The following is a 19325-nucleotide window of genomic DNA, read 5'->3' as shown; positions in this document are numbered from 1 at the left end:
AGCAGGGAGCCTGACACAGGGCTCAATCCCAGGATACCAGGGTCATGACCTGAGCTGAAGGCAGACAGGTAACCAACTGAGCCACCCAGGTGCCCCACCACTTGCTCTTTTCAGGCATGGCTTTGGCTTGAGCCTCTAATGGATGCTTATTCTATCCCTAAGTTCCTTTTGCGATCGGTACTCTGGAGGCATATGGGAAAGGGTAGCAAAGGCACCAGGCCTCTCTGGGCAACACTGACATCTGCAGAGGGTGAGAAAGAAGCAGCAGGAGGGAGAGACTAATTTCTGTTGAAGCCACGTGATTTCTGCCACAACGAGCAGAGACCTTCCTTATCCTAGTCCTGCCGCCGCTGACTTGGGAGTCACGTTGGTGTTTCCCCCAAAGACTTCAAGGTCCCTGGAATAGGGGATGTGGCAGTCACCATGACATTCCCTTTTCCTCTCTCCTTTTCTTCTTTAAGAACGTGGGGGACATGTGGCCCCTGTGGGACTGTGACTCATGAATGGAATAGCTGGAAGGAACCAGGCCCTGGAATATACTACTTTGTGGACCCTGGTGGGGCCGCCTTGGAAAAAGAGGGACACGGCACCTCCCCTGAACTGGAGAGTGACTGGGGCCGTGGGAGGGCAGGCCTTTTGAAAGCTGAAGCTGCAGTGAGGCAGGGGAGCGGGGTTCAGCTGGGCATGGACCGGGGTAGGCAGGATGGGTACCTGCCCCTGTCCCTCACATGGCATTTGTCGAAGCTGGAGGGAGGCCGGGAAGAGCCGAGAGCCATCCCTGTAGTGGCAGCATCCCCGGGACTACTTACCCTGGAGTCCAGAGCCCGTTAGAACCAGCAGCCCTGAGGAAAGCAAGGAGGCAGCCCTTTCTCGTGTGGCAACCCTCACGGGCACAGCTGATGGCATTGTAACAGTCACCGAAGTTGTAAACTGATGCTCCAGCTGGGTCAGGGTCTCGGTCGCAAGGCAGGGCTGGTGGCCATGGTTTGGGCATGAACTGGGAGGTGACAAGGAGCTATGCTACTCTGTAGGGGCAGGGACTAGGGTGGACAGAAAAGGGCATCTGACAGGGTCAGGGGTGGGAGGGGGATTGTCATGTAGAAGGAACAATGGTTCTGGAACCAGGCACCGGGAGGGAAACGCATGGTGCTGCAGAATGTCAAGACAAATCCAGTGCCCTGGGATCTCCTCGCCCCCGAACGGGTGGTCTCTGTGGCCCCCAGGCACTGAGTTCCAACGACATCGATCCTCAGGATCGGAGGCAGGGTTCAGCCCTGGTAGGGGGCTGCACCCTACAAATCCAGGCTGAGCTGGGGCACAAGGCGAGCCATGTGCCGGGGAAGCTGCGGCCACACACACACAGAGGGTGGGTGCGAGCCAGGGCAGGAGTTCGCCTCTCTGGCTCACCCCAGTACTGCAGGGCAGATCTGGCTGTGCCGCCCAAGGCCACCCTGAGTGTAGGGAGCACAGCTGGCTTGCCTGGAAGCGCCCAGCACAAGCTGTAACCTTCTCACTTCATTCCTGTCACCCCCAGAGACCAGCTGGGCCAGCCCGGGTCAGACCGGCTGACAGCCCTCAGCAAGGGTTGCCCCCCATCCGCCCCAACCCCCTGGCCCGGCCTTGTTTACATCACCGCCTCACTCCAGATCTGACCGCAGCAGAACTTAGCACTGCCTGAGCGGAAACCCACTCGTCCGCCCTCCGTCGAGTCATAGACTCTTTCCTCAGGGATTGGGGGCGCCTGTACAAACCCAAGCATCTTCTTGTCCCTGCTTTTGATGGGCCAGTACCAGGACAGGCACATGAGTACTGAACCAGATAGACAAATGGCAGAAGCCTCTCTCACATTGGAAGAAAATGTCTAGGACACCACCGTCATGCTCCAGTGTCATTCTCTACACCCACTTTACTTCAGGAGCTCCCTGTGGCTCTGTAGACACAACAAACTCATCCATCCAGCCACACATCCAACCGTGCATCCATCCGTGCATCCAACCACACATCCATCCACCCACCCAACACATCCACCCACCCATCCATCCATCTACCCACCCACCCATCTGACATCCTGTTTCTCCCTTTCCCTTACTTGGGCTCCCTACTTGGCCATGCCACGTTGTACATCCTTAGCATCCCGTTATGTGAAGCTTCCAGACCTTGACACAGCTGTTTCCTACGCTTGGGGCATGCCTCCCCCACCGAAGCCCTCTCCACCTGGCGAACCCCTACTTGCCCATCCAGTCCCAACTCAGATCTGACTTCTTCCAGGAAGCCTTCATGGGCTGTCTGATGGTGATGTTCCTCCATGCTTCCACAATTCACGCTCCCTCCCTGTTTCTCATATAATAGCATTTATTGTGCGGGCTGTCATCGCTGAGATGAACAAATAAACTATTTATTTTATGCCTGCTGCATTTTGAGCCCTACTCTGGGTGCTAGCGACATAGGTGTCCCATCCATTCCTACAGCTTACAGGGAGAGGCAAGGACCTAAAACACTTAACACAGTGGCCTCACTCACACCTGCAGTGGGCTTGTCGGCAACTTTGGCTGTGGCTTTGTTGCCACCATCATGCTCACCCCGCCCCCAACCCCACCACTTCTTCAAGACTTTTATGGAGGTGTAAGTAACGTAGAATAAACAGACTATTTAACACGTGGGGGTAGATCTACTTCTGACATTCACATCCGTCAGCCAGAGAATGAACATTTCTGTCACTCCAGAAGTTTCCTTCCACCTCCTGTAATCCCTCCTCCTGCCTCTCCCTGACTCCAGGCAGCCAGGACTCTGCTTTCTGTCGGTACAGATTAGTTTGCATTTCTCAGAGTTTGCTCTCAACGGAACCATACAGTGCGTGCTCTCTGTTGGTCAGGCTCCCTTCCCTCTGCGCAATTACCTTGAGAATCATCCGAGGGGTTGCAGTAGTTCGTTCCTTTTTATAGCTGACTGGTGTTCCCCTGGATGGATGTATAAGCTGTAACCTTCTTACTTCATTCCTGTTGCCCCAGGGACCGGCAGGGCTCCCTGGGTGGGACCGGCTGAGAGTCCTCAGCAAGGGTTGCCCCCCGCACCCTCACCCCATTGGTCTAGCCATGCACCTGCTGGTGGGTGTTTGGGTTGTCTTCAGTTTGGGGATACTCTGGATAAAGTCACCTGGCATCTGTGTCTGAGGCTTTGTACAACTTTCGCAGGGATGTAAGTTTCCATCTCCCACGGCCTCCATGCATGGCCTCCTCCAGTGCAAGGACGGGGCCTGGTTAGGAAGACATCCCAAGAGGGGGCCGGCGAGAAGCAAGCAGGAGTGAACATAAGCCTGATGGGCTAAGGCCTTGCCACAGGTCCCCAGAGGCTGTGAGGGGGTGGGTCTGCCTGCCCAGCAGGCGCCAGCCTTCACTAGGGACTCTGGACTCGCTGTTAGCTGTCTCTGCAGGCCGCCGATGATAGACCAAGCATCAGAGACTTCTTCACACATGCTCTGTTTAGAGTGGAGAAGGTGCTACCAGCACATTCTATTCCCAGTGGGACGGGGCAGGAAATCTTCCCTCCTCACAAGTGATGCCTCTCTCCCAAGAGCATGTATGTGTGCGTGCACACACGTGCACCTGCACGCGCGCGCACACACACACACACACACACACACACACACTCCTCTGCAGCTCCTGGGGAAGTAGAGAAACTAGGGGCTGTGGGGCTGAGGGCCTGGAAAGTAAGAGCTCCCTTAGACTCCAGAGGTGGGCTTCCAGGCAGGGAAATGGAGCTCACACATGCTATCTCCTCACTGGGAGCAGCTGCTCTGGCCTGGCCTCAGGTGACTGTGGGGTCACTGAGGGGGCAGCTGAGATACTGGAGAGTTTGAAAAGCCCCCTTAGTAGGGGAGCTGCCTTTAATCCTGCGGCTCATTTCCCATTCCTCCTGGACCTCAGCCAGATAATCCCTTGGTCCCTCAACCTCCCACTCCAGTCCTCGTTGCATTCTCCCACGCCCCCTCTACATCCAGCCCCCATGCCCCCACCTCCACGCCACAAACCCTGGCTGAGGTCACCACTTCGACAAACCAGTCTTTAAAACCCTCCCTCCCTCCAGTCTGTCTGCCATAGGACATCCCCTTCTTGCACCCCAGGGCCTCCCCATCTTCAAAGCAAGTCATTCCTATCCTTGGGCCTTGCTCCCAAGGCCTAACTTTCCCTTTCAAGAAGGTTCCTTTGATCAGCTCAACTCACTCCCTCCACCTGATTTGCCAATCCTTAGTCCTTTTCAAAGGCCTATGACCTCAAGTGAATCCCCTTGCAGAACCCTGAGGAGAGAGACAGGATTGTTCATGTCTCAGAAGCTGCCTCCGTTTCCGCTTCTCTGCTTGCAATCTGAACCACGCCAGGCCCCAGGTGGAGGGATTCATCCTTCTGCTGCTGGTAGGCTCAGGTTGTCATGTTAGAACAAGGGACACGGGATCCCCGGGGCTTGATGAAGAGAGGGAAAACATGGGAAGGAGCTATTTCCCATGTCTTTGCCATTGGAGTGGGATCCCAGAAGCTGAGAAAGCAGAGGACCGGGGCTAGAACCCAAGGTCCCTGACTTCCCACGGGGGCTCATCCCACCCTCAAATCAAGTCCACACCTTTTAATAAATACTCTCCCATGCTCAACATGCGGCATTGGAGGCCGAGGACCGAGTCAGTTAGGTGGGGGAAGGAAGGGAAGACAGCTGTGAGGGGGAAAAATTAACACAGAACCCCCTCAAAACCTCTCAGAAAGGGTAAAATACAAGACCTGAGTGTGTCTAATTCCAAAGACAAAGAACACACTCTGAGAGCCTGGCAGAGGACGAGGGTCTTGCAGATTCTGGGGCCTGGGAGGGCTTCCTGGACCAGGTGGGTGGGAGCTGGCCTGCAAGTGGGGCAGGCTTTACCTGACTAGCAGTGCTGAGGGCAGGGCAAGCAGAAGCCTCCCTCAGAAGGATGGCAGCCTAGGCCTGCTCCCTCTCTGCACCTCGTCAGCCTCAGCCTTCCTTCTCTTCCTTCAGCTTTGATCCTCTGAGAGCTCCCCATGTCCTTCCCCCAAACTCCTGCATGACCCCCACATCTCTAGGAAACCTGGGGTCTGGATATGGAGTTATGGCTGCCACCAACACTTCCTGTCCCTCTTTGAGGCTGGCAGCTCTCTTTACTGCAAAATGCTGGTCCTCTGGCCCTGCTGCTGTCCTGCCTCCAACCCCCCTCCTCCTGCAAACCCCGGCCTCTCCTATCATCCAGTCAGTGGCCTTCAGGACTCTGTGGATGGGCCTATGAAGTGATGCTGATAGGGAAATGTTATTGCCTTTAGCTATAAATACCCACCCAGGCCCGGTGGCAGAGGTGGGGGGGGGTGCTGAATATAGTATCTGGTCAAGTATCCTGAGAGAGTGTGTGTGTGTGCGTGTGTGTGTGTGTATGTGTGTGTGTATCATCACCTTGGGAGCTATCGAAAATACCCATGTCTAGGACCCACCCCGGAAACTGAGTCAGGTTCCCTGGGACCTGTTGTGAGGAGGTATGTTTATATTTTTCACGTTGGCCGGCTGATTCTGGCGTCCTTTCCCCAGCCCCCTCCCGCTGTGAGTTGAAAACAAAGAGGCTGAGGGATCAGAGAAGTCCACAGATCTGGTCTCAGTTCTCCCCCATCCAGGCAGCCCTGGATACTGTGACCTCCTCTGGACCCTCCGGAGACATGGAAGCCTCTGGGTTTCCCCTTCCAGAGCCCCCCTGGCTAGGGGCTCCATCCATGTGGGCTTTCTCCTGTCTCAGGTTCACGGTCTTGGTCCTATGGGCTTTCTCCCTCATATCTCGCAGTGCTTGGAAAACCCACAGCTTTGGACTCTGTAATTGGTAGCCCTGTTTCAGATCTCACTTGAACCAATTTTGAAAACAGCTTCCGTTGCCCTTTTTAATTATGGTTGAGATTCTCCTTCCAGCTCTTTTAGGTCTTTTCTCCCCATTCTATGCACCCATTGCCCCGGACCCTTCCTTCTTAGGACGGCGGTAGTGGGTTTGCAGCCTCCGCGCCCTTTACCACCAATGCCCCCTGTCCCTGCTGTCACCCACTGCATCCTCAACCATCACTGCCATGTCCGTAGCTTTCATGGTCCCCACCACCTCTGCCGCTTCCCCCACCACTAGAAGTGCTGATGTCAACACCACCAACAATAGGACCACCGCCACCTTCACACCAACACAGCTTCCTTAATCACCAATACCACAAGCATATTATGTCTGCCATCATTTCCTTTACAGAATTTGCGTGGACGTGGACGTGGGCTTCCATCTCATCTTGATCTTCCCTTGAGCCTGACTTGGGTTCTTAGTTGGTTCTTCCACCTTGCTGTGACTGCTCCAGAACGGGGACGCACAGGGGCTGCCCAGCCTGCTGGGAGTGATGGCATCCCTCCACCACCCCAGCGACCCAGACTACTGGGGGAGACATATTCTCCTGGTTTCCACACTGGAGAGGGTCCCTTATTAATTAACCATAATGACGAATCCCCTGGACTGATGGGAGAAGAGTCTCCAGACTGATCGGGGAGGAATTTCCTCAGGGGTTCCCAGATGGCTGAAGAAGGCATTTCCCGAGGAAGTCCCCACCTCATAATGATGAAAGAGCCTTTTCAGAGGGCCATGTTCTAACTGAGGTGGACCCTCTGTAGGGAAGCCTTTGACTAACAGGAGAAGGCTGTCCCCTCATGGAGGTCAAAGACTGCCGACAGACTCAAGGGTCCCCTGAGGAAGGGAGCAGGGAGAGAAGAGATCAGACGCCTTACTGAGGCTATTATTTGGGAAAAGAGCTAAGATGCATATCACAATCCTTACTAAAAATTGTTGGGTAGCCCAGCGAAATGAATCTCACACCTGTTAACCAGAGTGATCATGACGGTAAGGCCTCCTGAAGAAAGTGGCTCTGCGTTGAGTAAGCACCTTGCAGCAGCTGTCCCAAGGCTCTGGCTTCCCCAGGGATGACCCAGTCCATCTCCAGCCTGGGAGTGGCCAGTGGTGTGTGCCAGACTCACATTGTTTCCACAGCCACTCCCTGTTTCCAGGTTGTGTCTACCCAGCCTGGCGCCAGCCCCTGCCCTAGCAGCCCCAAGTGCAGACACAGGACCCAGCTGCACAGGAGCCAAGAATGTGTGGAGAAGTGCCCTTGGCCAAAGCCAGTGGAGAGTTCTCGTCCCCCACGGGGAAGGGGAAGGTGATCTGAGAGTTCAGGTATCTGGCTATGAGCTGGGTCCTGATAAGACACACCACACTTTGGGGACTTAAACATTACATTCAGTTGTTTCTGGCTATTCTTCCTAGTCCCTTATGGTTTCACTTTGTCTTGCCAGGTTTCTTCTTCAGAGTCTCACCTGAAGTTTAGTCCATCCAGGAAATCATCCCTGGTTTTTTTTCCCTTAGAGAGCAGAGCTCAAAATAGCATGACTTCATTTCTTTATTTTTTTAAAATTTATTTATTTAACAGACAGAGATCACAAGTAGGCAGAGAGGCAGGCAGAGAGAGAGGGGGAGGCAGACTCCCCACTCAGCAGAGACCCCAACGCAGGGCTCAATCCCAGGACCCTGGGACCATGACCCAAGGCGAAGGCAGAGGCTCAACCCACTGAGCCACCCAGGCGTCCCAGCATGACTTTATTTCTTATGCAAGCTATAGTCATTCTGTTTCCCACTATAACTCCCAACTCTGACCTCAATCAGAGCCTTGATCTTGACCTCATAATAATCCTAACACTGACTGTGAACTGAATCTAACCCTAACCAAAGGTAGATCCAAACCCTATGCTCAAACTCAACCCCCAACTCTAACCCACCAACCTTCAGAGAAGAGCTACTGGCTGCTAAGGAAAACCAGGCAAGAAATGGTGGCAGCCAGCCTCAGCCCCTCTGCAGAGGTTAGGGTTTTCACACACAATAGCTGATTCTGTGAAGAAGTATGAGCACATGCGCGTGCGCGTGTGTGTGTGTTTCCTTTATTCTATTTAGAATCCCTTTTATCACAATTCCATCCCATCTTCTCCCGGGAACAGAGGAAATAGGAAATGGATCTCCCATGCCACGAGGAGGACTTCTCTGCTAAACCTGGAGTACAAAGGAGGCCCATGGCCGCCTAGTGGGGCCCGGATGTCACTGCATCAGTGTTGTCTCTCCCTCCACCAGGGCTCAGGGATGAGCTGGGAATCTGAGCAGTAATGTGAGTGGGAAGCAGCCTTTAGGACATGTCAGACCACTGGAGCTTTGTTTGTCACCTCCAACAGTGACCAGAAGGAGTGAAACCCCCTTCAGTGGACACCCTGTCCAGTCTAGGCCCTCATTTCCACAACCACTTGCCCTCTGCTGGGACTTCCTCCTACCTCCTTCCATCCTGCAACATCTTGCACACTCTCCATCCCTCTGCCTCTTGTTCCCCCTTCTCTCTCCCTCTCTCTCTCCCTTTCACTCATATTTTCTTATTTTCAGTCTTTCTCTTGTTTTTCACATCATCTCTCTTTCCCATCCAATTTCTCTATATCTATCTTCTGGTTCTTTCCCCTTTCTTTTCTCAGTAAAATATTAAACATCTTGTACTTATTTGCAAAGTTTAGTTTCACCTGCAGTTTTAGGGCTTCTCGAGCTGATGCAAGTGTAAGTCTTGCCTCGTTAACCAGAAATCTGAGCTGTACTTTCTCTTGTCTCTTCCTCAGCAGAATTTGGCTCACTGAAAAATCCAAAAATATCACAGTGAGGGAGGCCTCGGAAATTCAGTGCTCTCATTTAACAAAGGAGGAAAGTTGAGACCCTATAAAAGGAAACCATACTCTCTAGGCAGCCCAGTTTATTAATCATGAAACTAGAAGCCTGACCAGTACCCAAGGCCCATTAAGACTGTGCCTTTTCCTCTTTAAGGAAATGTCTCTGGTCCATCCATACCTACTGATTTCAACTGACTTTTACTTAGTTCCTCTGGGCTGGCCAGTGACAAAGAAATATAATATCAGATAACCCTCAACACATGAAAACATGTCTAGAGCAAAGAGGTCAGGTTCCCAATATGGGAAAGCGAGGATGAAACTAAGAGAGCTGAGTCAGAAGGAAATAGCAAGGTGATGAGGCTTAATCCAAATTTAACTGCTGGACTGTTAACTAGATAGATGGAGAGTTGGAGAGGCCAACTGAGTTCTGAGTAAGATAATGATGTGAGCACAGGTGTTCTATCCTCCTTCCCACCCATTCACGTTTCCCTAGATTCTCATGAAAACATCCAAAATATGAGAAATGTGGAAATAAGGAATGTGCAGAATCACTGTTAATATGGAAGAGTGTGATTCACATCCAGAAAACCAAGGGGCCTCTAAGCAAGGACAGACTGAAGGACAGTAGCTGAGCCAATCTGCAGTAGCCTTACCTGAGGAGCAGCACCCTGACAGGAAAATGAGGAGAAGAGAGACTACAGATCCTACCTCCACTTCCTAGTTTGAAGGTTGAGGATTAGAGGACAGACAGGACAGAGAACAGATGAGGAACACAGCACATGGACTCCCTCCATACCACAGAGCAGCTGCCTGTGTAAGAGGCACCAGGAGGCCCCAGATCTTGGGTAGCAGCAACTTCTCATAGCAAGCCAGCAGGGAAGTAGAGCTTCCCCTAGTGGAGTGGGCAATGGTCATCACAAAAGGAGGCTGGGTCCAGCTGTGATTTATACCTGGTCTGAAGGCCAGACCTAACAAGAAAGTGGAAGTAGAAAAAAGCTTCTCCCAACACTGAGTCAAACTCCCAGACACACAGTCCCCTGGTAGCACTGTTCACAGCTCTGCCTTCCTTGTACTCTGAATTGATTGTGTAAATTATTCTATTGTAGCCTAAGATCTGGCAGCAGGATTTATACAGCAACCAAAAAAGACATGAGAGGAACTAAGAACAAGCCATTCCATGGCTGAAGTGGCTGATTGATTTGTCTTTGAGAGGAAGCCAAAGAAGCCAGCATGGACCAAAAAGATTCTGTAAAATAAAGTATCATAACCATAATGAAGATAACAAATATGCTTTTCTCCATTACTTAGTACAGGCAATAGAAGAAAGGTTAGGAAATAGCTGCTTTGTGTTCTCAAATAATTCAAGAAAATGTGAACTCTATGAAAAAAGAGGTAACAGATGAGATGATGAAATGTTAGACTGAGATGGAAAGGGATAAGACTCGGGGTTTAAGAGAAAAGGGAGTTTGTTGATGGGGAAAAGAGAGGAAGAAAACTGAAAATACCATTGAAGAGTTAAAATCTTCATTGGAGCAAAAAGGGGGATTTGACACTGAAGAAAACAAAGTCAGTGACATAAAGGTTATTTGAGAATTTTTCTCAGAATGCCAAGGAAAAGAACAAAAAAAAATATAGAATGATTTTAAAAGGTAATGGATCTCCATTGTCAGTATTGTCAAGATGTCAGTTCTTTCCAAGTTTATCTATAGTTTCAAGGCAATTCCAATCGAAATCGAAGTAAGTCATTTTGTGGATACTGACAAGCTAGTTCTAAAGTTTACAAACTTTAGAGAGGCAAAAGATCCTGGAGAGCCAACATGACATTAAAGGAGGAGAACAAAGTTGCAGGACTGGCACCACCTCATGTCAAGACTTAACTATAAAGCTACAGTAAACAAGATGGCATGGTATTGGTGAAAAAGTAGACATACATATCAGTAAAACAGAACAGAGAACCCATAAACAGACAATTTATCTTTGATAAAGGAGCAGAGGCGATTTGATAGCATAAAGATTGCCTTTTCAACAAATAGGGCTGAACAACTAGACATCCACACAAACAAAGAAAATGAATCTAGATACAAATTTTTAACCTTTACAAATATGAGCTCAAAATGGAGTTTATGGACCTGAATGTAAAATGCAGAACTAGAAAGCTTCTGGAAGGTAACACAGGAATGAACTTAGATGACTTCAGATTGGCAATGACCTCTTATAAAGAACACCAAGAGGCAGTCCATGAGAAAAATAATTGACAAGCTGGACTCCATTGAAATAAAAGTTTCTGCTCCATGAAAGACACTGTAAAGGAATGAAAAGACAAGTCACAGACTGGAAGAAAATTTTTGCAAAAGACATTAGATAAGGCAGTGTTATCCAAAATATATAAAGAAATCTTAAAATTTCTTTTAAAATGAGCAACCTGATTAAAAAATGGGCAAAAGACCTGAGCAGACACCCCACCAAAGAAGACATGCAGGTGGAAAATAAGCAGATGAAAAGACACTCCACATCTTATGTCATCAGGAAAATGCAGATTAAAATAACTACACACACCTATTAGAAAGGCCAAATTCCAGAACACTGAAAACGGCTAATAGGGATGTGGAGCAACAGGAACTCTCATTAATTGCCAGTGGGAATGTAAAATGGTACAGCCACTCTGGAAAAGAGCTTAGCAGTTTCTTACAAAACTAAACATACTCTCATCCTGTGACCCAGAAATTATATTCCTTGGTACTTACCCAAATGAGTTGAAAACATATGTCCACACAAAATCTGCATGTGAATGTTTGAGCAGCTCTATTCATAACTGCCAAAACTTGGAAGCAACCAAGATGTCCTTTGGTAGATGAGTGGATAAACAACTGTGGTCCATCTAGACCATGGAATACTATTCAGTGCTATAAAGAAATGAGCCATCAAGCCAAAAAGAGACATGGAGGAAACTCAGATGCATATCACTAAGTAAAAGAAGCCAATATGAATACACTACCCACTGTAGGATTCTGACCATATGACATTCTAGAAAAGGCAAAACTTGTGGGAGGAAGGAAGAGGCAGAACACAAGAGGGGTTTTACGGCAGTGAAACTGTTCTGTGATATATAATAAAATCTTACTACAATGGTAGATACACATCATTACACATTTGTCAAAACCCCTAAAATGCACAACACCAAGAGTGAACCCCAATGCAAACCTTGGACTCTGGGTGATAATAAGGAGTCAGTGTAGGTTCACCTATTGATAAAACAACAGAAACAGAAGTTTCCTGAGTTGAGCAATGACCTGAAAAGGAATCAACCCATTGGATATACCTCTAGTGAAATACCCAAAACTCAAAGATGAAAAGCATCATTATGAAAAAGAACACAGGTCACTTACAATAGAAGGCAGAGGAATAAGGTCTTATGGAGGAGCTTCAAGAAAATCTTGGATTAAAAGCACAAACCAGCCACATTGCCATGTATGTGGGAAGGCCATGTCAGATAGGAAAGGGCTCAGAGTATCACATCTACATACTTTTCCTGGAAGAAATAGATACGTTTATAACATTTATAAGCAATGCATTTGTATTGCTTATACATATACAACATAATCTACTTGAAGACATAATCCAGCCAATACAGAGCTCAAGAATGGCAAGAGCAGAGCATGGGATGACAGTGATAACTGCTAAATACAGACTTTGTGGTTAATAGAGTTTAAAGAAAAATGATTGCTCCCATCCAAAATTGGAGAGGAGATACCCGCCACCTAACTGGCCTTTCTACGTGTAGCTTCTCTTCCCGACATGATACTTCTTTGACCATGAGGAATTCCCTAGCCCATTAATGTGCTACTTTGATGTTCACATAAGTAGACAAAATGAAAGATTCCTCCCAAATCCACCTGTATCAAAAGTGTTCAAACTCTCACCCCTGAGAATAAATACTATTGACTGGGTGCCCTTTCGCTGTTTGCATGACGTCTTTGGGCACATTGGAAAATTCCTTCCACTTTCCCCAAATCCTTTCCTTTCATTTCTTAAAAATTGTGGTAATAAATACACATCTTTCATGGTTATGATTCAATGATAATAGCCTTGGCTATGGGGAGCTTGCGCAGTCCCCAACCTGCCTACACTCTGGTTTCACCTCAGCAGTGCTGCCCTCCTCGACCCCTTCCGCCACAGCCTCTGCCCCCAACAACCTAGAGCAGAAGCTCATCAGAACAGGCCACATGCTGTGTGGTCCTGGGCTGTTTTCTTGCCTCACTGGCCAAGTTCATCAACACAGACCCATTCCTTATTTCCAAACTTCATTTCTCGGGTAAAATGCTAGATTCTCTGCACAAGGGAAGTTTGTGTTAGGATGTGTCATAAGCTCGCTGTAAGATGCCTTGTCAGAAATGAACGAATGACCTGAAGCTCCTAGAACTGCTCAAAAATCCCTTGTCTTTTCTTAAATCAACCTGGCCCCATCAGCTGGGAGGGGGTAAACTGAGAGTTGGTCACTTTGTCCCATTTGCGACTGGACACCCTAAAAGGAGATAAACAAACGAGCACAGTCTCCAGAAGGCCCCAGGCTTCCTTTGGAAGTCTACTGACTCACTCTTCCAAGCTCTCCAGGTCTTCCTCTATGCCACCCGCCCCCTTCCCCTGCTTACTGTTGAGTCTGTCCCCCACCTCCTCTTTTTCTCTCTGAATTAATGATACTGACTACAAGAATCTGAAGGCACCATTGTTCTCATGAACTTGTAGTGTTCATGTCTCTTGACATGTCTTAAACCCCATAATTCTTTTTGTAGAATTAATTAATTTCATAGAATAAATAAGATTAACAAATGTAATAGCTTTCTATTGTAAAGAGATCAGTGGTACTAGAAATTTTGTGTGCCTTTTCCTAAGGGTGAATTTCACAAGTTGTAACAAGTACATGTTGATAATGACCGACAAAATTATTGTGGGAAATGACTCCCAAATCGCATCTGTTTGTTAGAGGTTACTACTACAGGGCTCAGAGAGACTCCCCCATTATCCTCAAATGAGATAGTAGGGTTATGACTGATGCTCACAATAGCCAGTAATTTCAGCCCCAGGAGAAGTAAGTTACAAAAAGTTCAGCGCACCTCCCTAAGGTTCAGCTAAGCAAATGGTTAGCGGTGTGCAAAATCGTCTGTATCCATCTGGTCCCACAGACACTGGGGCATCTAAAAAATATGCTTAGACCTTATTTGAAAGCAGGAAAAGAAGGGAGGGAGGGAGGAAAACTTGCCAGCAGGTGGCCAGGGTAAAATCTACATGTTAAGGAACATTCAGGGTAACCCACGACCCATCTTGGCTCCTTGGTGTCCTAAAATGAACTCCTTATTGTCTATGTAGAAACAGTGCTTTTCAACCAGGGGTGAGTATGCTGGCAGGAACATCTGGCAAAGTCCGGAAACATCTTTGGTTGTCACGCCCTGGGGAGGGGGTCACTACTGGTCTCTAGGGAGGCTTTTTGAACATCCCACAGTACATAAGATGGTGCCCTCTCCCCGGATTACCCAGCCATGCTGAGGTTGAGAGTCTGTTTTAAGAGAACCATCATTAAGCCTCACTCAGGGAATGGGGTCTCCCCTGATGCAGTCCAAGCTTCCCAGGACTCTCTCTGGCAGCAGCTTGTTCCGGGAGAAGGGTCCAATTATGGAGTATTTCCCCCTTAGCCCTGGACCGTGGCTCCAAACAAAACCTCTCCTGTCCCATCATCGACATGGAGGCCTTTCCTCCTGCTTATTGGTTGTGGCCGGAGCATTCCAGCACCTTCCACACCACCACATGCCCATTCAAGGGCTGGCAGGCCTTGTGCCTATCACAGATGGAGAGACTTTGGTGGCTTTGAGGCCACATATGCCCCTACTGTCTGAATGACCTATCAAACTTCCTCTCAGTCTGAGCTCTCTGGCTGGTTTCCCGAGGTACTGAGCACCACCTGAGGTCCTTGCCCTTGTCCCTCTGGGTTAGCAGCTCCCCACACATGATTCTGGTTTCTCTGCAGGGCCCATTTATCCCATTTATTAGGCATGAGGGCTCACAGTAATTTTAGGGGCACTTGAGAATGTTTTCATTTTATCTATTACAATCATAAGAAAAAAGGATCATAATAATAATGACATAAAATAATAGAATACCTCTTTACACTAGCACGTTATAACATGTAATTTTACGTGCGTGTGTGTGTGTTTTATGAAGGAAGAGGAGGCCCACAAAGATAATGATACCCAGGGTCCATGAAAGTCACAGAGGAACCCTAGATTTCTGGAAGCACATACCCTTCAAAACAGCCCCAGGGTCAGGGAAGGATGTCAGCAGGTGAATTGGGGTCATGGAAGCGAAAAAGAATCTGGCAGGAATCTCCCTTCCCCTTCCAGGAAAGACTCTAATTTTTAAAGAAATTGTTTATCTATGAAGGCCTACTGTTTTCACCAGGGACCCTGTTAGACTTACTTTAGTGAGTTGACATAACCCTGCATGACCTCAGTTCTCTGTCTGAGGCATCCAGTATCAAGCGAGCTGCCCCCACAGGTTGTAAATCAAGTTCAGAGAGCTTTCCAGCTTCCTTCCAACTTTGACATGGATTATAGGGCTCCCAGCAGCTCACACAGGCTAGTCCCTCAACCAGGCATCAAGATTTTGGCTTTGGTATTGAGGACACAATCTCAGATAATGGTGTAATTTGCACCACGTCTGGGTGCTGTCTTGAAGGATAAAAATCCTGGACAAAACCTGCAGAGTAGGGGTAGCAGGTCAAGATGGTGGAGAAGTAGCAGGCTGAGATAACATCAGGTAGCATGAGATCAGCTAGATAGCTTATCTAAAGATTGCAAATACCTACAAATCCAATGGGAGATGAAAGAGAAGAACAGCAATTTTAGAAACAGAAAATCAACCACTTTCTGAAAGGTAGGACTGGTAGAGAAGTGAATCCAAAGATAGGCTGCGGGGGGAGGGGCCAGCTCCCGGCAAGCAGCAGAGCAACAGAGCACAAAATCAGGACTATTAAAAGTCTGTTCCACTGAGAGACATCGCTCCAGAGGCTGAACTGGGGTGAAGCCCACACGGGGTGTGCGTGGCCCCAGGTCCTGCAGGGTCACAGAAGGATCGGGGGTGTCTGAGTGTCACAGAGCTCGCAGGTATTAGAATGGGGAAGCCAGCTACAGAGACAGAGCCGAGGAGTGAGCTCTCAGCTCGGGGTTACTTTGAACGGGTCACAGGCTGGGTGAGTTCAGAGCATGGCTAGAGCCCAGGGAGATGGGAGTGATTGGGTGCTATTCTCTGAGGGCGCACTGAGGAGTGGGGCCCGGAGCTCTCATGACCAATATCCTTGATGAACACAGATGCGAAAATTCTCACCAAAATACTAGCCAACAGGATTCAACAGTACATTAAAAGGATTATTCACCATGACCAAGTGAGATTTATTCCAGGGCTGCAAGGTTGGTTCAACATCCGCAAATCAATCAATGTGATACAACACATTAATAAAAGAAAGAACAAGAACCATATGATACTCTCAATAGATGCTAAAAAAGCATTTGACAAAGTACAGCAACCCTTCCTGATCAAAACTCTTCAAAGTGTAGGGATAGAGGGCACATACCTCAATATCATCAAAACCACCTATGAAAAACCCACCGCAAATATCATTCTCAATGGAGAAAAACTGAAAGCCTTTCCGTTAAGGTCAGGAACATGGCAGGGATGTCCATTATCACCATTGCTATTCAACATAGTACTAGAAGTCCTAGCCTCAGCAATCAGACAACAAAAAAGAAATTAAAGGCATCCAAATTGGCAAAGAAGAAGTCAAACTATCACTCTTCACAGATGATATGATACATATGTGGAAAACTCAAAATGCTCTACTCCAAAACTGCTAGAACTTGTACAGGAATTCAGTAAAGTGTCAGGATATAAAATCAATGCACAGAAATCAGTTGCATTTCTCTACACCAACAACACGACAGAAGAAAGAGAAATTAAGGAGTCGATCCCATTTACTATTGCACCCAAAACTATAAGATACCTAGGAATAAACCTAATCAAAGAGGCTAAGAATCTATACTCAGAAAACTATAAAGTACTCATGAAAGAAATGGAAAAATGTTCCATGCTCCTGGATTGGAAGAATAAATATTGTGAAAATGTCTATGCTACCTAAAGCAATCTACACATTTAATGCAATTCCTATCAAAATACCATCCATTTTTTTTCAAAGAAATGGAACAAATAACCGTAAAATTTATATGGAACCAGAAAAGACCTCGAATAGCCAAAGGAATATTGAAAAAGAAAGCCAAAGTTGGTGGCATCACAATTCCGGACTTCAAGCTCTATTACAAAGCTGTCATCATCAAGACAGCATGATACTGGCACAAAAACAGACACATAGATCAGTGGAACAGAATAGAGAGCCCAGAAATAGGCCCTCAACTCTATGGTCAACTAATCTTCGACAAAGCAGGAAAGAATGTCCAATGGAAAAAAGACAGCCTCTTCAATAAATGGCGTTGGGAAAATTGGATATCCACATGCAGAAAAATGAAATTGGACCATTTCCTTACACCACACATGAAAATAGACTCAAAATGGGTGAAGGACCTCAATGTGAGAAAGGAATCCATCAAAATCCTTGAGGAGAACACAGGCAGCAACCTCTTCGACCTCAGCTGCAGCAACATCTTCCTAGGAACAACACAAAAGGCAAGGGAAACAAGGGAAAAAATGAACTATTGGGATTTCATCAAGATCAAAAGCTTTTGCACAGCAAAGGAAACAGTTAACAAAACCAAAAGACAACTGACAGAATGGGAGAAGATATTTGCAAATGACATATCAGATAAAGGGCTAGTGTCCAAAATCTATAAAGAACTTAGCAAATCCAACAACCAAAGAACAAATAATCCAATCAAGAAATGGGCAGAAGACATGAACAGACATTTCTGCAAAGAAGACATCCAGATGGCCAACAGACACATGCAAAAGTGCTTCACATCACTCGGCATCAGGGAAATACAAATAAAACCACAATGAGATATCACCTCACACCAGTCAGAATGGCTAAAATTAACAAGTCTGGAAATGACAGATGTTGGTGAGGATGCGGAGAAAGGAGAACACTCCTACACTGTTGGTGGGAATGCAAGCTGGTGCTGGAAAACAGCATGGAAGTTCCTCAAAATGTTGAAAATAGAACTACCCTATGACCCAGCAATTGGGCTACTGGGTATTTACCCTAAAGATAAAAACGTAGTGATCCGAAGGGGCACGTGCACCCGAATGTTTATAGCAGCAATGTCTACAATAGCCAAACTGTGGAAAGAACCTAGATGTCTATCAACAGGTGAATGGATAAAGAAGATGTGGTACATATACACAATGGAATACTATGCAGCCATCCAAAGAAATGAAATCTTGCCATTTGCAACAACGTGGATGGAACTAGAGGGTATCATGCTTAGCGAAATAAGTCAATCAGAGAAAGACAATTATCATATGATCTTCCTGATATGAGAAAGTGGAGATGCAACATGGGGGGTTAAGGGGGTAGGAGAAGAATAAATGAAACAAGATGGGATTGGGAAGGAGACAAACCATAAGTGACTCTTAATCTCACAAAACAAACTGAGGGTTGCTGGAGGGAGGGCGGTTGGGAGAGGGGGGTGGGGTTATGGACATTGGGGAGGGTATGTGCTATGGTGAGTGCTGTGAAGTGTGTAAACCTGGCGATTCACAGACCTGTACCCCTGGGGATAAAATACATTATATGTTTATAAAAATAATTAATTAATTAATTTTTAAAAAAAACCCTGCAGAGTTTGCCCCAGATATGAGCTGTCATCCCCAGATCGCTTCTCTTCTCTTTCCACATGAACTTGATGTCAACTGGGGTGAAGAGTAAGGCAATGTAGTGCATATAGCAAATGAAATCTATAAAGGATGTGAAACAGAGCCCTACATAGATCTGTAAACAACATGAATGAAATATGATGACCTATGATAAAAATATGATAATAAATATTATTATATGCCAATCACAAAAGACACACCTATACCAAAGTGGCACAGAGACTCAGAATTAAAAGGAGGCCTGGCAAATGAGGAAAAATAAAAAGATAGCAGGAGGCATGAGAATACCAAACAAAACAAGGTGTCAAAAGGTCACCTGATAAATGCTGGAGGATATGTGTACCTCAGTACTCATAAACCTTTACGCGCCTATTAACACACTGCTGAACTTCAAATACGTAAGGAGAAATTGAAAGGAGCATGGCATTATGGGAGATTTACCATGCTCATGTCACCATTTAATTACTAAAATAACTCCAAAAGCAAGAGTACAGAGCATCTGAATGATACAGTTAATAAAGCAGGATTAATATGTTTATGAGACCCACATCCTACAAACAAGATATACCTCCCTTTCAAGACCAGGTATAATGCTACACACAAAAGTACATCTCCCTCCAAACCACTCCCCTGCACCCAGGCCCAAGTTTTCTCCAAGTAAAGCTGGGAGCCATCAGGGGTTCCTGAGACAATGTGCCTGCTCAGAA

The sequence above is a fragment of the Mustela putorius genome, unplaced genomic scaffold (assembly GCF_011764305.1).
Source record: "Mustela putorius furo isolate JIRA1106 unplaced genomic scaffold, ASM1176430v1.1 tig00000281_pilon_pilon_pilon, whole genome shotgun sequence".
NCBI classification, from domain to species: Eukaryota; Metazoa; Chordata; class Mammalia; order Carnivora; family Mustelidae; genus Mustela; species Mustela putorius.
The sequence above is the reverse complement of the archived record's forward strand: the minus strand, read 5'-3'. Positions refer to the sequence as shown.